This window comes from Anser anser (genome assembly GCF_964211835.1).
Source record: "Anser anser genome assembly, chromosome: 6".
In the NCBI taxonomy this organism is placed as follows: Eukaryota; Metazoa; Chordata; class Aves; order Anseriformes; family Anatidae; genus Anser; species Anser anser.
Window position 1 is genome coordinate 8936803 of NC_139726.1, and position 20954 is coordinate 8957756.

At 36.2% G+C, this 20954-nt stretch overlaps 1 long non-coding RNA gene across 7 annotated transcripts in view; it reads right to left on the bottom strand.

Annotated features, from left to right (window-relative positions):
* Positions 1-20641, bottom strand: part of LOC310901714 — a 31934-nt gene extending 11293 nt beyond the window's left edge. Inside the window, exons 1-7 of one of the 7 annotated variants that reach the window (XR_014586058.1) lie at positions 20047-20640; positions 18005-18216; positions 15233-15369; positions 13995-14149; positions 3154-3197; positions 2713-2772; positions 2537-2592 (exon numbers count right to left, since the gene is read on the bottom strand). This is a non-coding gene — a long non-coding RNA (uncharacterized lncRNA). Of the gene's footprint in view, positions 1-2536; positions 2593-2712; positions 2773-3153; positions 3198-7660; positions 9220-10999; positions 13205-13994; positions 14150-15232; positions 15370-18004; positions 18217-20046 lie in introns of those variants that run through there. The other 6 variants (XR_014586059.1, XR_014586060.1, XR_014586061.1 and 3 more) reach the window with 6 other exon arrangements.
* Positions 20642-20954: the final 313 nt, after the last annotated feature.

Consider the following 20954-nt stretch of genomic DNA (forward strand, 5'->3'; position numbering starts at 1 on the left):
TGCTAGGAAAGTATTTTCCAAGAAAAATATTGGGATTTAGCCATGAGACCCTCATAGGCATAATGGAAATCAATCTGGAGGTTTTGAATGGTCTCCTTGCCTTCCTCCAAATGAGTTTTCTCCACTGACTGAAATATGTTTGCAGTCTTTTCATTTGATTGAGGGAGCTCCGGGACAATTTTTGGCACTCTGTTTTTTAGTGTTGAAACTTCAGTTACATGAGGTACGATTGTGTAGAAATAACAAGTTCATTCTCTGTGTGTATATACACAAATTGACCTTTTCCACCTTGGAGTAGTCAATGTCCTGGTGATAAGTAGGCAGTGATTTAGCAGAATCCTTTTCCTGAGCACTTTGAACCAGGATCTTCAATACCAGTCTCTTAAATCTAATGTGAGTTACAATAAATTGATATTTCCCAAATCTTAAATAGCTCCAAGTTTATGGGATGCTAATTTTAAACAGCAATTCCAAGTTAAATTACATTAGGCTTTGGCTATACTGGATGGTAGCTCCCATATTACTTAATTCTATATCTCTGATTTCTCCCACATATTAACTATTAAAATTGTTATTAGAGATACCATTAGTTTACCAAAACCTTACTCTTGGTACACCTTTTCTGTACAGAACTGCAACAATGATGTACTTTTGCTTGGAAGATCTCCAAAAAAAATGGTCCTAGTTTTTTTTTTTTTTTTCACCATTTCTATTTTTTAATGGAAACATCATAAACCAAATTATCATCTCATGCACATTTGTACAGACTCTAGAATTATGATTGCTGCACATTTCTGAATCAACATAACTGGCTCAGCATTACTGAGAAATAGCACAGGGAGAAAGGAGTTTTAAGTTATTAAGTTGCTATAGTATGTGTTCTAGACTAAGGTTTTGAAGTAATTGAGCAACAGTTAACACAAAATCCAACTAATGAGTCCTGTCTTCTTCCACGTGTGCACATTGAACTACCAATGATGAAAGCACAGTTTTAAGCACGTAACTGTTCAAAATTGACCAAACTAAACTTTTGCTGATTATTGAATTCCAGGCAGTCACAAAAGCACTTTATTTTTTTTTGTAACTTGATATGATATGATGATCACAAGAACTTTCTTAAAGTTTTAAATTGTTCTGTAATCTTGATCTTAAAGTTCCTCTAAGATGAAGGAGTTGGTGTTAAATACGTAATAGCCTTTCGATATATAATGACATTTTGAGGCATAAGGCAAATGCACATCTCTTGGTAGAAACAATCTGAGAAAGGAAAAAAGGAAGAAGGTATGGCTAAACTGCTCCAGAAGGTAAATCACAGAAAGTGAACAGTAGTTTTCAGGAATCTGAGGTTTTGTTCAAGTGAGAAAAATATGTAGAATACATATTTCTATATTCAGCTGGCAAGCTGAATGTAGAAGACACGGTAAGATGGAAAAAAAAAAAAGTTTGTCCTTGAAAATTATTTACTAGTAGGTTTTTACATTTTTATTACATTTTTCCTCAAACACATTAAGAGGAAAAAACCTTCCAGAAGGTTTCTAGAATCAATAGATAATCAAGGCGTAAAAGGAACACTTAGAGAAAAAAAGGGCAAAGCAGAAAACTACATTAATTTCTGCCTTTGTATTCATTGTGGAAGAGCTTGGGGAGGTTCCCACACTGGAACCCTTCATTACTAGGTATTCACTGAAGATCTGAATCAAACTGAAGTGTCAATAAATTCTACGGAGCAAAAAATAAAACTGAACAGGAACTAGTTGCACTAATCATCCTTTACCTAAGAATTCAAAAGGGGTTAAAAGACCAGAGAAGCGAACAAGTGTCAGTGATATACAAAGTCTCACTTAAAACTGCCTTCATACCTGAGAACAAAAAAGCAACAAATAAAGTAAAGACGACAATTTTAGATATATATATATATATATATTCTATGAAAGATCCAGGGAAATACAATTAATTAAATATAACATAAAAACAGCAAAACAGGAAAATCAGTAGAAAAAGAATGGATTTTGGAAATGTATATGTGATACATAGGGTACAATAGGGAAGAGTCAATCTTCCTTTTGAAAAGAAAGCCCTTAATGTACATGCTCAATTTATCTGAATATACAAGGCTGTTAGAACAAAAGATTCTGACTGTAAAGGATGGCAGAAGGGTACTACAAAACTGCTTCTGGGCAAGAAACTGGACAAATCGAGCTCAATCTAGATAAATGTGATGTAATGCACATGGGTGAAAAGAGGTTATTTTACATATAAAATAAGGGGAACTGTGTTGAACATTATAGCTGAGAAGACAGATCTTGGGGTTATGATGTGTAGTTCAGTTACTTTCTATAGCTCAGAAAGAGTGAAAGAAAATAGCATTCTAGAAGTTATTAGAAAAGGAACAGAGAACAAACAGAAAACATTTATGCTGCTGTGTAAATCCATACCCTGGAGATCTCATTCTTCTCTATGAAAAGGTTCAAAGAAGGACATAAAAGATGGAATATTGAATACTTTCCTTACTGTGACTATGTAGACAAAGACTTACCCTACTGGATAAAAGATGTCTGAAGGAGAATTTGACAGAACTCTGTAAAATCATGCCTGGCAAGGGCAAAAAGAGATTGATTAACCAGTCTCTCTTTCAGTACAAAAAGTAGGAGGCACCAAGTGAAATTAGCTGTGAGCATTCAAAAAACAAACAAACAAAAAACAGCAACCAACCTTCTTTTATATCTCATGTGGTGGAGCTGCGGAACTCCTTGCTGCAGTACGTTGCAGATGCTAAAGGTTATAGGAAACAAAAAGAAACACGTTCATGGGGAAGAAATACAGGTGTGTTAAAAAAAGGGGGGGGGGGGGGGGGGGGGAGAAACACTAGCACCTGTGGCTTGGGAGGTACCTGAAGCACAAATTTTTGGAGGCTGTCTTGGGGAAACAGCCCACTATAAAGAGAACCTTTCCTAAGCTGTACAATTCTGACATATTAGGAAAAAAAAAAAAAAAAAGGAAAGGAAAGAAAAACAAAAAAAACCTAGATCTTTTGTTTGACCTAATATCACTTTTCTCTTTAACTTACACATTTCAGCCTCTCTTTCAAAAGCCAAAGATAATAATGAATCAACATTGCTATTTATTTCAGAGGCTAGATAATGAAAATTTTACCTGCGCACTTAATGAGGAAAGTTTCTCAGATATGCTTTTTAAACCTAGAAGGAGAGAGAGAAGAGTGTGTTGTAAATATTTTTAAGCAATATAACAAGCACTGAGTTTGAAAACATATTATTAATATTATACAATGAGAGGCAAACAGCTATGTCAATAGACCTTGTATTTTACCTGACCTGATTCCAGTGCTTTAAGAGCAATTAAAGCATCTCTTTTTACCCAAGACATTCTTATTCATGCATTGAAGGGAAGAAGGAAAACAAAAAAAAAAACCAACAAAGACCTTACAGGCAGCCCACCATCTTGTTTTACAATATTTGTGTTTGTATTTTATTTTCTGTAATGTAGCACTTGAGTTGGGTTGGATTTGGCCTGGGTGATTTCAGGCATCACTTTCCCATTTACAGAAAACATTGGGTTTTAACCTAGTTTTCCAAAGTGATTGTCTTCTTTTTCTATTTGATGGGCTGTGTAACCAGATGCAAAATGCTATGATTTCATCAGATCTGTATTTTCCTATTTTGCTAATAAGACACAGAGCAGTGCTAAAATTCATTCCTAAATTAATATATGTATGTAATACATTTGCTTTCTCCTTTTTATTCAGTAGGCAAGTTAGATTGTCAAAGAAAAAAATAGCTTGGACTGACATAACTGACTGACAAATCTAGTTTCATTGACTTCATTACCTTAAATTATCCCCTATTATTATTAGATTCTGTCCTCTTAATTATTTTTTGGGGGGGGCTGCAAAACATTCATCAATCCATTTGCCATGCAGTCTACAATGTTGTTTCCTTTCATTGACATCTCTAGGAGAAAATCATGAAGTTTCCTAGATAATTTAGGAAAAGTATCTATGCATATCATTCAGGAAAACAGTCATTTAGTATGAGTGATGGTATGGTTTGTTTCCAGTTTGCCTTGAGCAATGAAAACCCTAAAGCCAAGACTGTGTTTCTACATAGCAAGACCTACAAAGCTACAAAGAACATGTATGATGCACAATACATACAAAGACTGAAAGCCCATCTCCAATTTTATTGAACAAAGCAATCTAAATTGTTGAGAGTCCAAAGGCACCAATGTGCTGTTAGGCTCTGGAACAACTTTAGTAGCTTAAGAGCTGAGTAAATTATTTAATAGCTTCCTTTGCTATAAAGGAAACATAATCGCAGCTCTGCTGGGTAACACATTTAACAGTTACGATCAAAAGCCTTTTTTTCTGCTTTGTCTACTGTACCATCTGCTTATTCCTTCCAGAACTTCACTCTGGCAAGTGACCCACTTGTTGCAATGCAGATTGGCAGACAAGTGACATTACAGTGTACTTTGTCTGTGTGTGTCTCTGCATGTTTAAATTTATAAATATTCATCATGTTACCTTTTTAGTGAAATGAAGTTTACAGCAGCACAGCCCTTATCTCTATTTGCTGTTTCTGTAGTGAAACAGATTTCTTGCATTTACTTGTAAGATAAACAAAAACAAAATGAAAATAACATTTCTAACATGGAGTTACTGATCAGGCCTTGGTAGATTTTCTAAGACTCCACGGCTATGTTTGGAAATTTGGGTTTCTAGTACAACAACTGGACTAAAATGCAGTTCCAGGAAGATTACAGGTATGCTACTAAGTTATAAAACAGACAAATTTTAAGCTAGAGATAAATTCAGTATACAACAAACTTGCCCTGTAGAGCAAGTGCCTATTTGGGAGCAGGCTATTGAGCATAAAGACTTGATTAACTTCATCACTGATACCTGGACAGATGATGATTTCCTAGTTTCTAAATTACTCACTACCGTTTATTAAATCTACCTTGTCAGACATTAATAAATGGCAGAACAATAAATTTTTTTAAAAATTGGAGTTTTTCAACAAGGTTCTTAAAATGGTAACCTCTTCAGCCTCTGGGAACTTGTTCGTTGTTTTCTTTATCAAATACCAAGAAAGGTTTTAATAAATATATCTACCTGCTGTTGGCATTTATCTGAAACCCTTTGCTAGGCACCTTGAATATCACAAGTGGGTATCCTTACAAGCATGCAGCATAAAGAGGGTTTTAGATCTCTATGATATGGCAAACTAGATCAGCTGTTTGAATTCTGCAAAGTAATATTTGCAATATGTACTTGAATTTTAACAGCTGTTTCGTTTAACCTTGTTTGTGTCCCTTTTTATTCTCTATTTGAGAACATTTTTATGGATGTTTGTAGTTTGGAGTTTTTTTCTTTACAGGAATATATGAATAGCCATACAGAATAAACCCTTACAAACAACCAAAAAGAAAAAAATGTTATTTTTCACTCCATTTTTTTTATTTTTGTTAGCCTTCGTTCATGTATAAAAGTTTCAATCACACCACATCAAAAGCAGCACTTACCACATGATATAGGTGTTTGATTCATATGAATAAAACCCTGTCACCATAAAAAGTGAAAATTTTTCAGGCAGACTTTTATTAGAACTTGGTAGCTCCAAGTGTCTAGCTAACGTTTGAAAAATTTTGCTTTGGGTCATAATGAGATGAGTTAGTCCATGTACAATAAGTACACCCACATTCCAGCTGCTTTCCTTATTAAAACCATAAAGTTTGCTGGATTTTTTATATGTGGAACTCTTTGCTGGTGTACCTCTCTGAGCAATGTCAGTTCTGGCAGGACATGTATTGACCCTGGCTACAATGAAACAGTAAGAAGGAAGAGCAGGATTTCTCTCATTCATTTAGGAAAATAATATATTCCTCTAGATTATGAAGCTACTTATTCCCATAACCCTTCTGAATAATAATAGAATACACAGACACCAACAATTTATATCTATGATGGAGTGACATCTTAAGCAATGTAACCTAAAATACTAATACTGGAAACACTGACTTGGGAACAGATATCTTTATGATTCCTCATGTAAATTAATTCACTGGCTATAATGAAAGAAAAGAAATAGTATGCTGTTTCTTTATTGAAAGCTTGTCTTAACAGAAGCTGAGAATATAAATGAATACGGTCTGTTGGAATAAAAATTTCTGAAAGAGTGGTGAAATGCTGTGGATTTTATTTATTTATTTATTTATTTAATTTTTTCTGGTAGTCCTTCTAATGATTCTAAAATTTTCCCAGGGTTATATTGCATCATACATGCATACATGCAAATTTACTGAAGAGTTCAGGAAATTGGAACCTACAGGTAGTTGTGAGAAGCTACCTCATGAATTACATGTTATTGCAATTCATTCAAGAACCACATGGCTTTGGCTAAATCAAATATTTTCCTCATCTGAGCATTATTTTCAGTGTCCAAACTGACTTTCAAAAAGTTAGCAAAATATAAGTGTTCAGTGCCAAGAAGTGCATGGAATTTCTTTCTTATATAAGATCTTAATTTGAGAATCATGATGTCATTCGGTTATTTTGTGGTGTATCAATTGCACAGGTTCTGAAACTTGACCCAAACATAGTGTTCAGTATTTAGGTTTGAAAGCCTGAATAACCAGAACATGGATCTCTGGGATCTATTCTTAGCATCAACAGCTGTATAACTATAGATACAAATTAACATTTTCATTTTTTTTAAATGATATAACATCTGTGCTTTGACATGATAAATTACTGTGAAATTTTTGACTACTCATCAACTAAAAATGTGAAAGGATTTACAGTTACTTTTTTATATTATTCTGTTAAAAAAAAATCATCTGTTTTTAGGAGTGTAGTTTTTATGGGGTCTTTTATCTACCACTCACCACTTACAGAATCCAACTATATGGCAGGGGATTTCTAGCAGGGCTTTCTCACTGACTGTACCAACAATTATAAAATTTCTTGGACTACTTTAGACAAGAAACATGTAAGATTCACCATGTTCAAAGTGTTCTGAATCACAGAAGAAAAACAAAGCATAACAGAAAGCATGACATGATCTAAACCAGAAGGTCATGAATGAGATGAGAAGTACTGAATAGCTCACTGAATGTATAGTCTCTTCTGAGAGTGATTAAATGAATGCCCGCTAGGTATTTGTATAAGGCAACAAACGTGGTATTTTTCCAGAGTGGTCCCTCAGGTACCTCAGAGACTTTCTGAGCTGAAAATCATTTGGATATATTTAGTAATAAATGTTTTGTTCTACCTTGAACCTCTTGGAGCCATATTAACATTCAGCCTCCATGATGTCCTATGTCTTGGAGATACAGGGTGTTGCACAGTTAGGCACATGGAAATCCTTACATGTAGAGTCTTAAAATAGCAGATTGCAGCCAGGTTGGACGGCAACCTGATCTCGCATAAGGTGTTCCTGCCAATGGCGGGGAAGTTCGAATTAGATGATCTTTAAGGTCCCTTCAAATACAAATCATTCTATGATTGTGCAGAGAAACCTAAACTTGTTCTGAGTGAGAATGGTAGGATGTCCAGAACATGGCCAAATTACCATCACGTTCCACTAGAAACTATTTGAACAAGTTATTTATATAATCTTAGGTATAACGAGACCTACTAATCTAGGCTGGTCCTTCCTGGGTTTTGCATTAATATGAAATATGTCACTAGCTGGGATTAAGTCACTTAAAGGTCTTCAGTTACCAGCTACTCACATCCAGATTCCGAGTTTTATCCTGTGCTGTAGGTTGGGTGATGTGATGGATATATTGCCCATTCAGGAAGGAAATATATTTTTCTGGCTATTTTTCTCCACTTTGTTTTGCCTTTCAAATTTTTATTGTAGCTTTGTGGAGCTCTGTTGAGGGTTGGAATATCACAATTATCAGGAGTAAGAAAGTGAAAAATAAGCGGACTTTATCAGATGTCTTGGCACCCAATCATCTGATACTCCCAATAGTATATTTATGATGTTTCTAATTTAGAAGTGGAGGGAAGTAGTCATAACACCTTTAGGAACTTTCTCAGACTGTTCTGTAAAAGACTGATTTTGATGATATAATAGAGAAAGCACTGACGTATATCGTTAAGGAAATGTGTTCCATTTCAGAGGTGAAGTCGTGCACATGTTGAGAAATCATAAACCTATCTCCTTCTTTTGCTGACATATTATGCTATTATGACTGGCTAAAACTAGCCTGCTAATTCTCCAGAAGAAATTAATCAGGGGTACTTAAAAGGGGAGACTATTTCTTTCATTTATATCCTAATTGAAACAGTAGTTCTAAAGCCAACGACCATTTTTAACATGCCATATGATTTTTTTTTCTTGTAATGGCCTGCTTGCTAAAAGAATCTCAAGTTCTGCTTTTAGAAGAATCTGAACAGCAGATAATAAGGTGCATATTAATTAATTTTATTGCAAAGAAAATTGCATTGCCAATCATTGTTACTGACTAATGGGTAATGACATGAAATTACAGTAAGATAAATGATTATTCTTGCTAACTAGCAACTATTCTGTTTTGCAGTGCATAATTTTCTTAAATAGACAAGTGTGAATGTAAAAGTAAAAAGCTACGTCATTGAAAAATTTCATTTCACAAGCTGTCAAGAAGGATGAAGATGAGAAATAATTAATAGTGAATGAATAATTGGAGATACTACTTGAAGAACATGATTTTGCTGTTTCTGGGTTTTATTCAATCTTCCCCTCCTTAGCATCTTTTTCTGCTCAGGAATGAAGATGTGGAAAACACAAAACTTAATTTCTGACCTGAGGGTTATCAGTTCCACAGAAGGATAAGAAAGGCATTTGGACATAGGCCATAGCAGCTTATCCAAAAAAAGAGTGATAGGGAGGGAGAGGGAGACATGAAAACCACCATCACTCCTGAGCAAAGCAATAAAAAGGCTTAAAAAAAACTTTCAACCTTTGGGAATGAAAAATGTTTTTGCCTTCATTGATCTGAGGTGCTGGGCAATCATGGCTGGATTCAGTAGGCACCACACTGAAAATGCATACCACCAATGGCAGGAGTGACACGGGATGTATAGGATCCTTACATCAAAGTGAACAAGGTGGGGTTTACAGACAGGCTCTCAGGAGGCGAGATGTTGCACTGTGTAGTGCAAGCAAGGCAGGAGTCTGCAGTGCCATGCTCTCTGCAGCACTGTAGTGGCTGTGGGGTGGAAAAGCCAGCTGAGGAAGCAGCAACTGTCATTTAACACATGAATGCACATCACTATAATTTTAATCTCAGCAAGTTTAAAGGAATTAAATATATAAAAATAAAGATGATATGACTCAAATTTACAGGACTTGCAGCACTGGAAGACCAATTCAGAAGAGTTTGTGTACCATAATGATTTTATAAAAGGAGTATATTTTGTGTGGAAGCCAGAAATGCTCACGATGGAAAACTTTGTAGGAGGAGATCATTTTTCTTCTCATGCTAATAGGCTTGTCATTATATAAAAAGCTTCTAGGGAGCAGTTTATAAAACAGCTACCCAGAATAAATATTTTGAGCCAATGAATAGATAGTCTATCTGAAATGAGCTTGTATGTGACAAGCAAAGCCACCCACATTGTGAACAGAAGAAATATTTTTAAAGGCTTATCTTTCAATCAAAATAAGAGGCTGTTGCTTTCTAGACACAGCAAGGCACCTGCTTAGAAAGTGGGACAGATCTCAAAGTATGTGACTTTTTTGGCAGAAGAAAGAGTCAGCTGTAGTGAAGTATGCATCCTCCACTTTCTGCTCCCCACCTGTCTTCCTAAGAGGCAGCAGGAGATGGAAAAGCATGGTCCTTTGCTCTCATGGGGCACTTTGCCCTTGCTCAGCACTTCATGTGGCTGTGTGAAGAACAGTGTCCTCCAAGGAGACAGGGTTTTAGAAGGTGATTGCAAATGAATAAGCATGCACTTAACTCACAGAGCAATTTATGAGAAATTTTAGTCTATAGTCTAGCTGTAATCCACAGTCAATAGGAGATTTCCCTCAGGCAAAAGAGAAAATAAAGCCTAAACTTACAGCTGTCCTCAGAGGTCTGTAAAAGCTATATCATCTTTTTCTCTAGAAGTCTTCAAAGAGTAAGGGATTTTGCAAGCAGGACATAATTTAAAGAGTATATGACATTTTCTTAATGTCATTCCCATGGATCTTAGACTGCAGTAATGGTGTCTTTGTTCCCAGCCCCACAGGGTGCATGCAACAGAGGTTGATCTAGATAGTGTACACAGCACAAACGTTTTGCCATTTCAGTCCTTGTCACAGGGCAGCCTTGTCCAGGCTCAGTATCTACCCATCCTTTCCATGGGACATGTTCAGCCACACAATACATTCTCCTCAATCTTTTTGCCCACAGTCCTTCTTTCCTTGATTGTCACATTTTATTTCTAAGTTCCCACTGTTTCAAGTCTATTATTTTTGGCTGACAGCAAAGAATAATAAGTGGGAAAGAAAAAAAACACCACACCTTCTTCAACAACACTGCACAACATCAGCAGGAGGGTAGCTGAAAGTAATGTGTCACTTTTTCCATGCGCATGCTTTCTCATCATGCCCTATATGTCATCCCCTACTGAGACTCTAACTATTGCAGGATGAGCCAGATCGTAATTATGTTCAAATTGAGCGATGTTACCTATAGAATTATTTTTTCAAATAAAATCATTCTTTCCTCTGAGACTGGCTTGCTACATGCTCCTCTGCCTTTCAAAAGAAAAGGAAAAAGCACAACAAAAAAATCAGTCACTGAGATGAACTGATCCCCTGCGGAAGAGTTGAGCCTTGAGCTTTTGGAAATTCATGCAACCTGACACAATGCTGCAGTGGGGGCAAATTTCAGGTCCCAGGAAATATGGATACGTAGCAGTTAGCTATAGATTCTGTATACGTAGAAAAAGAATACAAAACCAATTGTTGTGGTACAAAGGATTTAACAGCAGGAGTTTGAGGTGCAGCCATTTCAGTCCAACAGCACTTTAGATAGGGAAGCCATTAGCAGTACACTGAACATATAACATTTTTCATGACATTGATATTTCCCAAAATAAATGTTTTTTTTTCCCCAATCTGTTTTTAACAACTATATTTTAATTAATTTTCTTAATGAGAATTTGTTTTCTTTAAAGTTCTCCCTTAACTAAACTGACGTAGCCCTGGCTCTGAACATACAGCTCATTACATGGGAATTGGTTACTGCCAGGGTCCTCAAAAGGCAGTGGGGCTCAGGACATTAAATTGCAGTATTAGGGGTTTAAAGCAACAGTTGCTAGCATGAAAGACAAAAGCAAAAGCATAAGTGTCATGCATTTTCAAGGTCTACTTTCCCCCTATTTAATTATCTAGTTACTCTTTTCTTCTTTCTTTTGCTTTTTATATTCAAGTCATAGGTAGCTTTTACAGTGTTTTTTTGTTTTTTGACAGACATTTTAAAACAATTGATATGACTGTAAAGGGTTAGGTAAGCTATCTCCTTCTCTACATTGCTGAAAGTAAAATCGTATCTGTCTACGCAAATGACTGAACCTCATCCCATTTCTGAAATAACTCAGATGTAACACAGGATCCACTTGTTTGCACTGGATTTTATAACACTGTGCTTATGATACTGCAGATGCATCATTATTAGTTATTATAGAACAATTACACAACCATAAAAGCATAGTAATTCTCATTTCTCAGAATAAACCATGGGAGATTTCATTGCATTTACAAATCTGAACCAAGGGAAAAAGGAGATGTACGGTTATACCAACATTTAGAGCTGACAACTGGAACTTTTCAGTGAAGCCCTGCTGTTGATAAATTCCTCTGCCTTGTTGTTCATAAATTCCTCTGCCGAGGTTTATCTCTGTAGTCCTCAGAAACTGTTTAATGTGTTAGAATACCTTGACATTCATGTCATTTCACTTCAGTGTGAATATGGAATCCCTATACAAATGTGACAAGACGTGTTCTAATGAGACTGTATCAGACTGACAAGAAATTAATTTACAGTGTAAGATTCTTGGTAGGAACAAGGAATTAAAGCCTCATTCAACTGAAATCAGTGGTGGAAATCTCATTAATCTGAGATTTCACCAGCTATCTCTGGTAACATCTCGCATGGCTCAGAACCAGGAAACTATTCCCCAACTCCACTGTCACTGATGAAACTAACAAATGCTTATCTAATACTTATCTAATTATTACTAATTAGTTTATCTAATACTTATCATTAGATAATGCTTATCTAATACTAGATAACAGTACTTACTTATTCTCCATTTGGAACATCAATGATTCAGAGTTTTAATAACTGACTGTTTGGTTTTATTTATTGGTTTTCTTCATTTAAGTGACCATATTTTCACTTCTTCACATCACTGAAAAATGAATTCCTGTCTCTGCTCATGTCCACATATAGTCGCTACTCCCCTTTCCATAAATTCTTATGACTTCAGCATCCCTAGACTAGACTATGATGGATAAACTCTGCAACCACTTCTGTTAGGGACTAATACACATTCCAACCTCTTTCTGACACATTTCTGAACACAGCATAAATTTGTTTTCTTTGGACTCTTTTCAGGGCAATATTCATTCTCATCTAAATTGTCCATGTTAATTATGCCATTGCCACAGTTTTGATATTTATTAATCTAATACAAGGCACAATCAAGCTTAAGAAGTTATATTTCCATTGAAATCCATTACTGTTAATATATATTCAAGTCCCAACATGCAGTAAAACTAGCAACCTGATCCAACAGTTAATGTCTTCTCAGAGAACTCCTCCTCTCCCCTTGCCACCCTTCACCCATCCTCCAGGTCCAACAAGACACTTTGACTTTTCTGGTTGCATAGGGACACAATGCTGAGTGGTACTCAGCCTGGGCATTCTTGACAGGTTCTTACATCTGTTAAATCCAGCACTTTTGTTAATCCTATGCCACACAACAGTCAGCTCTACTCTGTAGTACCAGTGCAACTGAGACAAGGCTTTCCAATAATTCTTCCTTTTACTGGCACTGGGGTCTCAATTCCAACTTAAGCTTGAACAATCTGGCGAGGCAGATTCCGTCTCATGCCCGAGGAAAGAAAGTCCCCGGTGTGTTCTGGGGCTCTAATCTCAAATTTTTTGCTGCTTTGTGAAACTGTCTGGGATTCTTGCTCATCTGGAAGTAAGAATTATCCAGTTGGGGGACAGCGGGGGATTGAATTGCTCCTGATGTTTTCTGATATCTCACTTAGAGTAAATTTCATCCTGACCTAAATCACATTTACCACACTGAGATACAGACATTTAGACTCACAAAGAGAGCAGAACATATTTTTTCCATTTTCTTTGCTGAAATTCTTGGTAAAGAATTGCCCTTAATACAAGCTCTGTCATAGAATGTTTCTATCCACATATGCTCGTGCATTTTGAAAATAAGCCATAAAAGAGTACTGACTGTCTCTCCTGTCTGTTTCTTTCGATATTGCCTGATGTTGATAAGTGATAAGAACATGCTTCAAGCTCTGGGATTCATTCCTTTCCATTACAACTTTCATTGAGATGTTATGTTTGCAGTTACAATCTGATAGGTTTTAAGTTAATAATATCAGAAAGAATATTAATTTGTCAGTAGATGAGATGTTATTAGGAATAATTATATAATATTATCTGATGGCTTTTCTAACATTCATTTATATGAACCGAGCAAGTATGAATATATTTAAATCATGAATGTAATTGCTTATTAAAATCATTATCAGGAATATTTGTATTTCCAATCATTTTTTTCCTCAAAGTATAGCCATAAATGGAAAGAAAACAACATTTGTATCATACATGCAAACACATGTCTCCAGTTCCTCAGCTGGTATAAATCATCATTGTACAATTGCTTTCAGAGTCACACCATTCTATACGAACTAAGGATCTGGCTTTTTCAGTCTGCAGTGGTAATTGCAGTATCTTACCTTTCAACTGTCCAATGTTGGATATCAGAGATGGCAGTGATTCTCAGACAGCAGGAACCCAGCATTTTCCAGCAATCAGGCACCTCTGTGGGTGGCATTCTGGCCTCCTGCAAGTCAGTCCAATTTTTCCTCTTACTTCAGTAGGTCTGGGTTCTCTGTTAAGATAGTCCTCAGCACTTAACACTTGCAGTTATTTAAAAAGGGTAACTGTACATTATTATTTCTTTGGCTTTGTAGTGTGACCATTTTGTAGCAATGCAAAATTAAAAAAAGAAAAATATAAAGGGAGACAATTTTATATGTCTGATTCCATAAACAAGCCATGAAATTTACAAATAAATCTCTAAAGAAATATTTTTTATGTCCATCATCTCCCAGTCCCTCCAAATCCTGGTTAATTGCACATTCTTCTCCAGAAAAACCCTGTGATGTTGGAATTGTGCAAGTAGCATAAAGTTTAAAGGTTAAATGTAGCACACTCCAGTTAGAAAATCAGTGATGAGATGGCATCTAATTTCTTTTTAGCTCCAAAATGCTGCAAACCATTGTATTAATTCACTGCTATACTCTGTATTATCAAATGTAAATAATTGCATTAACCCCTATGCTACCCCACCTTGTTTCATATCACAGGGAAGAGCAGCCTGACAGAAAAGTCACAGCAGGGCATAGCAGAGTGAGGAGAAGAATAGCAGTATGATTTCTAATTAAGAGTCAGGAGTCTTAGATGACACATTATTACTGGAGCTGAACAATGATAAAAGATGAATGTCTAATATAATAGTGTGATAGCTAACAATGAGGTACAATAGCAATGCCCTATTTAAGGTACCCTTTCCATTCCGAGAATTTCCATTAATTTTGGCTGGTTGGTAGGACAGGGAATGCACGTATGTGCAGACAATTGTGCACGCTTGAGGGATGGCTGACATAAGATTTGGTAACCTCAAAGTATAACAGAATTTGAAGGGTAGCTTTGGAATCAACCATGACCCCAATGGCCTGCTTTCAAACTCAGGACCAGGATTTGGTTGTGGTTCCCGAAGGCTGGTTTGTCATTGATTAGATAGGTTACCACATCTGAGATCATTTTGATTTTATGCATTTTCTGGGGAAGCATCCTTCATTCTTTCCAATATATGCATATGTATATATGTGTATGTTTGTGGGGAAGTGTTTGCTGAATTACCTGTGCATATTCAATATATGGGAAAATAACTTTCAAGGGAAAATGTCACCTGTTTAAGCATTTTGAAGACATTTCAGTAGATACTCAAGCACCTTGAGTCTTATCATTTCACCAATCCAGTGGTCTTCAGTTTTCCATTCCTGAGTATAAGCACTGAGGAAGAAGGCAGTTAGCTGATTCATCAACCTAAAATTAAAAAAAATGGTTGCATATCAGAATTATGGAATTAATCTTTGCAGATACTATATAATGAAAGAAATGTATTTTCCAAGCATGCCCTGCTGAAATAATCAACTGATGCTTCTGTGCTAACATTTCCTTACCAATTTTGATTCTTTGGGTCGTTTCACACTTAAAATTATGTGGCAACCTTTTCAAACAAGAATTACATCTCTTAGTTCAGTGAACTGTCTACTATACCTTAAGTATTCTAATTTACTGAAAAGTAAAGAAGATTTCTTTGTGTTAAAGTCTTTGGTTCATGAATCCCTTTACCCATATGGCTGATTGGAGGTGGGGAATACACAACACAGATAGGACAGAATGGGACAATGTTACTGAAGGATTTTTACATCTTGTGGAAAGAATAGAAAATTATGTTTGGATACAGAAAATTCAAGAAACAAGGGGTAAAGTGACAATTCTCACTCCAAGCACCTGTAGGATGTTCCATCGTGCCTCCTACTAGTGAGGGCTTTTCTCTGAAGAAGGAAAGACCCTTCTATTTTTCAGTTGTCAATTGATGTGAGAGAAAGAAAACTTCTAGACTAATTTCTCTTTAATCACTTACTCTGACTGCACATCCCTCAGCTGGCAGGAAAAAAAAAAAAGAGACTGCAGTTATTCGCTGGTGATACAAGTTACAACCCCCAGTTATTTCTTTGCATACTTTTCCATTATTTTTTATGTACATCATTTTCCATTTCCTCCAAATCCAGTCTGATTGCAAATTGTTCATCAAAAATAGTAACAGACTGGCTCTTGGGGGCTTGGAGGGAGTCCTGATGCTGTGCCAGTACTATGCAGCAATAGACAACACTGGAGTGATACCAGTGCTGTTCTAGCTACAAGTGCAGAGCACAGCACTGTGTGGGCTGCTGCAGGGAAAGTTAACTCCATCCCAGACAGACCCAGCACAAGTGCATGGAATCCTAAACACGGAGCTAAAAAACTGCACTGAGATTGTTCACAGGGAGCTTAACCTACAAGCATTGCAGATTCCTACTCTGAGATCTTACAGCACTTATCTATTATGCTATTGAAGTAATATATCTATTTATCTATATGGTCTTGCAGTAATATATAGTAATATCACAGACCTTTAGAGTGTTCATGATTTCTGCATTTAACATGTTCCATATATACAGAAAAAAATGCCAATTCTGACCTAAAGAAATCACATTTCATTTGGAAGAATAAATGGGAAGACGAACACAAAGAAAAAAAAAGGGAAAAATTGGTTACCACATTGCAACATTAACAGGTACTTGTGAAAACTGCATCCTAAGAATATATTTTAATCATATTTTAGGAAAAAAATGTGTAAATATTTTAAAGATGAAAAAGTGTAACAGATAAAATTCTCAACTTTACTTTTACTGTCAAGTATAAACCTTTCAAAGAACAAACAAGGCAGAATGACAAAAAAACAGAACAAAAAACCTACACCCTCTCCTCCTCCCCCCCCAAAAAAGCTATCCAAAGAACAGCCCATCTAAGACAGTTCTGCAGAAAAGGCAACATCAGTTCTCACAGATGCAGCAATTTGTTTTGTAAGTTTTAAAATATAACTAAAAAAATCAGGTCAAAAGGCTTTAGAGATTTTTAGCGCTTTTTAGTTTGTTAAGCTGTTCTGGAAATGAATAATGTTGATCTAAAACGATAAAGGAAACTATATTTAATATCAAGTTTTGGATTTACTTGCTTAATTAGTAGTCTAACAATACATAGATTCCATATTGAGGGGCAGTGAATAAAGTTTATTCTGTTGAAGTGAATATATTGCTTTTCATAACTTAAAATGATATCAGCCTACTGTGTTTCTCTTTGAAAACAATAGTAAATATTCTCACAAAACAAGTTTTATGCACATATCAATTGCTGATATTATTGTGCCATCTAATTTAGATGTAGATGTAGATCCCCAAACCCATTTTTATGTCACATTCATTTCTACTTCTAGTTAAAGCCATGCTTCTTTGTGAAAGGCACACTGGTATTATAACAGATGGCTTACTTCTATTCATAGTGACTGTGGAAAATAATAATGAATCATGTAAGCAAGAACAAGCAATTCACTTGCTCTACAAGTTACTCGGTGCCTGCCAATTTGAAAAACAAGGGAGAACTCTGGCAGAAGTGCAGGCATGCTCTCCAGTTCGGCTGCAACTGGTGTATCCAGTCAATGAACAACAAAATTAGCAAAACACAAGAGCCTAGAATCTCCCCACTTGAACATTCAGGTTCTTCCTTCTTAACAAGATGCTGAAGGAAAAGCAACATAAATCCCCACTGCTATGTCAGATTATAGTTTTAGCCAGGCACTGAATACATTGTATGTCTCCCCATCCATCTTGCTCCATGGTAGGAGACTCACGTGTCTCTGCAAAGGGTGGCTTGGGATTTCAGCCCCACAGTCAGTTACCTTCCAAGTGACTGTGGCTTCTTTCTGAAGTGGCACAGCTGTGAAGAAATGTATATTTCTTTGAAAAGGAGGAATCCATTTGCAGAATTTAATTTTGAAGAATAGAAATTCTAGTTGGTTGCCTGTAGTTTATATTCTGCATAGCGTACAAGCATACAAAACATTCTCTTGACATACCTCTCACCTCTTCAAAGCCTCCCAAGTTATCTCCTTTGTGTCTCACATTTTAATAATGTCCTGTCCACTCACACGGTTCTGCGATGCAATGCATGTTCTCAGCTCGAGAGACAGGCTCTGACGTGCTGATGGCTTCTAAATCACCACATGAACAGAAGGTGCTCCATACAGTCCTCCTTCCTCCTCTATTCTTAAGTAGCACTGTGCTAATTCTAAAATATTATGGCATGAGAAAGTAGTTATTGAATGAATAGAAACAAACATTTATTTATCACTTCTCTTTGCAATACCCAAAGTTGGCTGAATCAATGCAAAGAAACATAGGCTTCCTCTTGGGTACATACATTTCTGTTCATTTGCTTCATCTTCCTTATTTTTGGCTTGTTCCTAGGGAACAAATGGTGCTCTGTGACCTTCTTGGTCACATTATTCACAAAGTCCTCTCAGAACATAAGAATTAATACCCAAAATTAAAGCAGACGTTACCTTTTCATTGTTTTTTCTCTTCTCAGAGTAGAGAAGAGAGAGTAACAGTGTAGACAAAGGTGTTCAGAATAAGCAGGAAATATTTTTAATAGCATTTTAAGGAAAGACAAAAAATGAATCAGCAGTCTCTGAGATGATGTAGAAGTCTTTGTAAACACCAATTACTCTGACATGAGATTTGAACTCAGATGAAAAAAATATTACCTAAATATAAACTTTTAATGTCATCTTTTTATAGATCTGATTATCCTGTGTAAACTCCAGAAGGGCACAGTTTCCCGCTGTCCTGTGCCATACCAGTTGTACCAATCTGGAATTCTTGCATACTTGTTTGCATCTCCAATGTAGTTGGTACAGCTACGTGGGAACCTGAACTGCTTCTGCGGAAACTGAGGAATATAACCCCCAAAAGAAAAAGGAGGGTCATTATGATACATAATGCATTTTTGCCCAGATTAGCACCATGGATGAGAAAAATGAAAGAGAAGGAATAAGGATACAAAACAGATTGACATATTTGCTATGAATATTTTCCAAGTTAAAGTATGTTTCATTTCCACATTTCTAAATTAAACTGAATTTCAGTTTTGAAAACGCATTTTTCATTCAAAAATGACACAAACCAAAAGGAAAAAAAGAGATTAAAGCAGGGAACTAAGTAGTTGAAAAGAAAGAAAGCAGATTACTTTGGACAGAAAGAACATTTTGAGGTGATTCAAATGATTATTTTTTGTTTGGTTCTCTGCTTTAATAATACCCAAGAAATCTTTCCCTTCCAGGGCAACATGCACTGTGTGTGTTTTGGCTGTGAATTACTAAACTGAAAAAATGTCTTATTATTCAACTCTTTTTTCTCCCCCTTTCTGGTTCCTGCTAAACACCATCCTTTTTTCTTCTTGTCAGTGGCTACTTCGAGCAAAAACGCCCAAATAGGATGTATAGATGTGAAACCCAGGCATGATTTAGTGTGTGTACATTAAGTCACTTCTGGAGTTCACTCATAGCTCATTCTGCTCAGGAAGCTTGGGAATGACACCAGACCAGATTCTCAGCCACCATTAGCCACACGCTTAGAAACCATGAATCAGTGTGCGTAGGCACAAATAGTTCATTCTTCTCAGTGAAGAGTTATCTGTGCTATATCTCATTGCATATTTATGAATTGTGTGGGTAATGGTGGATGGGAGTCTATTATGGCAGCAGTTTTGTTTTATCTCATTTTCTATGAATTGTTTTCATTATTTTCTTGTTTGTTTGTTTTTTTCCCCTTTTACTGAATACTGTACTTTTTATTGCTTCACCAGACATATTTTATTCCATTCTCTTCACACACAAGATACACACGAAGGAGCAACTGACTTTAAGCATCTAGCTTATACATCTGTACATGCTAGCAATTGAAAATGCTTTATAAATTGCAAACAACATTATAGCTTGCAGCCAGGGAGTACATTTATACATTACATCATTAAAAAAGCATCAATGTAAATATATATATTTCAAATATATTAAAAAAAAAAAGTATGAAAGAGTACATTAGAAATTTATTTACTTACCAAGTTGGTCAACCCACTTAGATGGTATTCTTCTCTTTAAAAGATTTTCAGGTACAACGTTGGTTTCTTCTTCTGCTGTACAACAACCTGATAGCTCTCTACATTTGACCTGCAAGTCAGATATTCAAAGAATTCTTACTGCGTTCCCTAGAAAACTTTCCTTACATAGTACTGACTTCATACTGTTGACTGCACCCTTTGGAGAGAGGAAGGTAACTCAAAATCCACAATATATGTGTTTGGGTGAATTTCTCTGAACCAGGCTCAGGTTGGAAAACACCAGGTGCACAGCTGGAACACATTCGGTACACAGCTGGAGAGCATATTTCAATTTGGTTTGGTCCACAGAGAATTCAGTATCTGTGCTGACACTTACTGAGTGAGACATGAATGAAAGCAGGAGTTCACAAAGTGATCAGGAAATTCAATAACCAGGAGGTTCAGAAGCATACTCCAGGTCTAACACACATTAATCCAGGTGAATCCTGTCTCAATCACATGGGCCTTACATTTCTGTCTCTACTGCTGCCCTAAGGGATGTAGCTGGGACATGGAAAGGGGACACTGTTGCAGGGCACTTAGGAATTTGACTGAGTCTTGAGGAGTGCTCTTTCCTCTCTAGATTGCACTTACTGTGCAGGGAACCTGACAGGTCTGACAGACCTTGTCAACTAAGTGACAAAAACGGAGAGCTATGTCATGCTTGATTTTTTCTACACTATTTTTACCTCACAGTAGGCAAAATATGAGATAGGTGAGATACTCTGTTACCAGTATGCAAAATTCCACCAACTAAACTAGCATCTTCCATTTGCAAATGTGAGAAAGTTCCGTACAATTAAGAAAAAAAAGAAAAAAAATAGATTTTGTGCGAAAGCCTATAAAACACACATGAATGATGTCTCCAG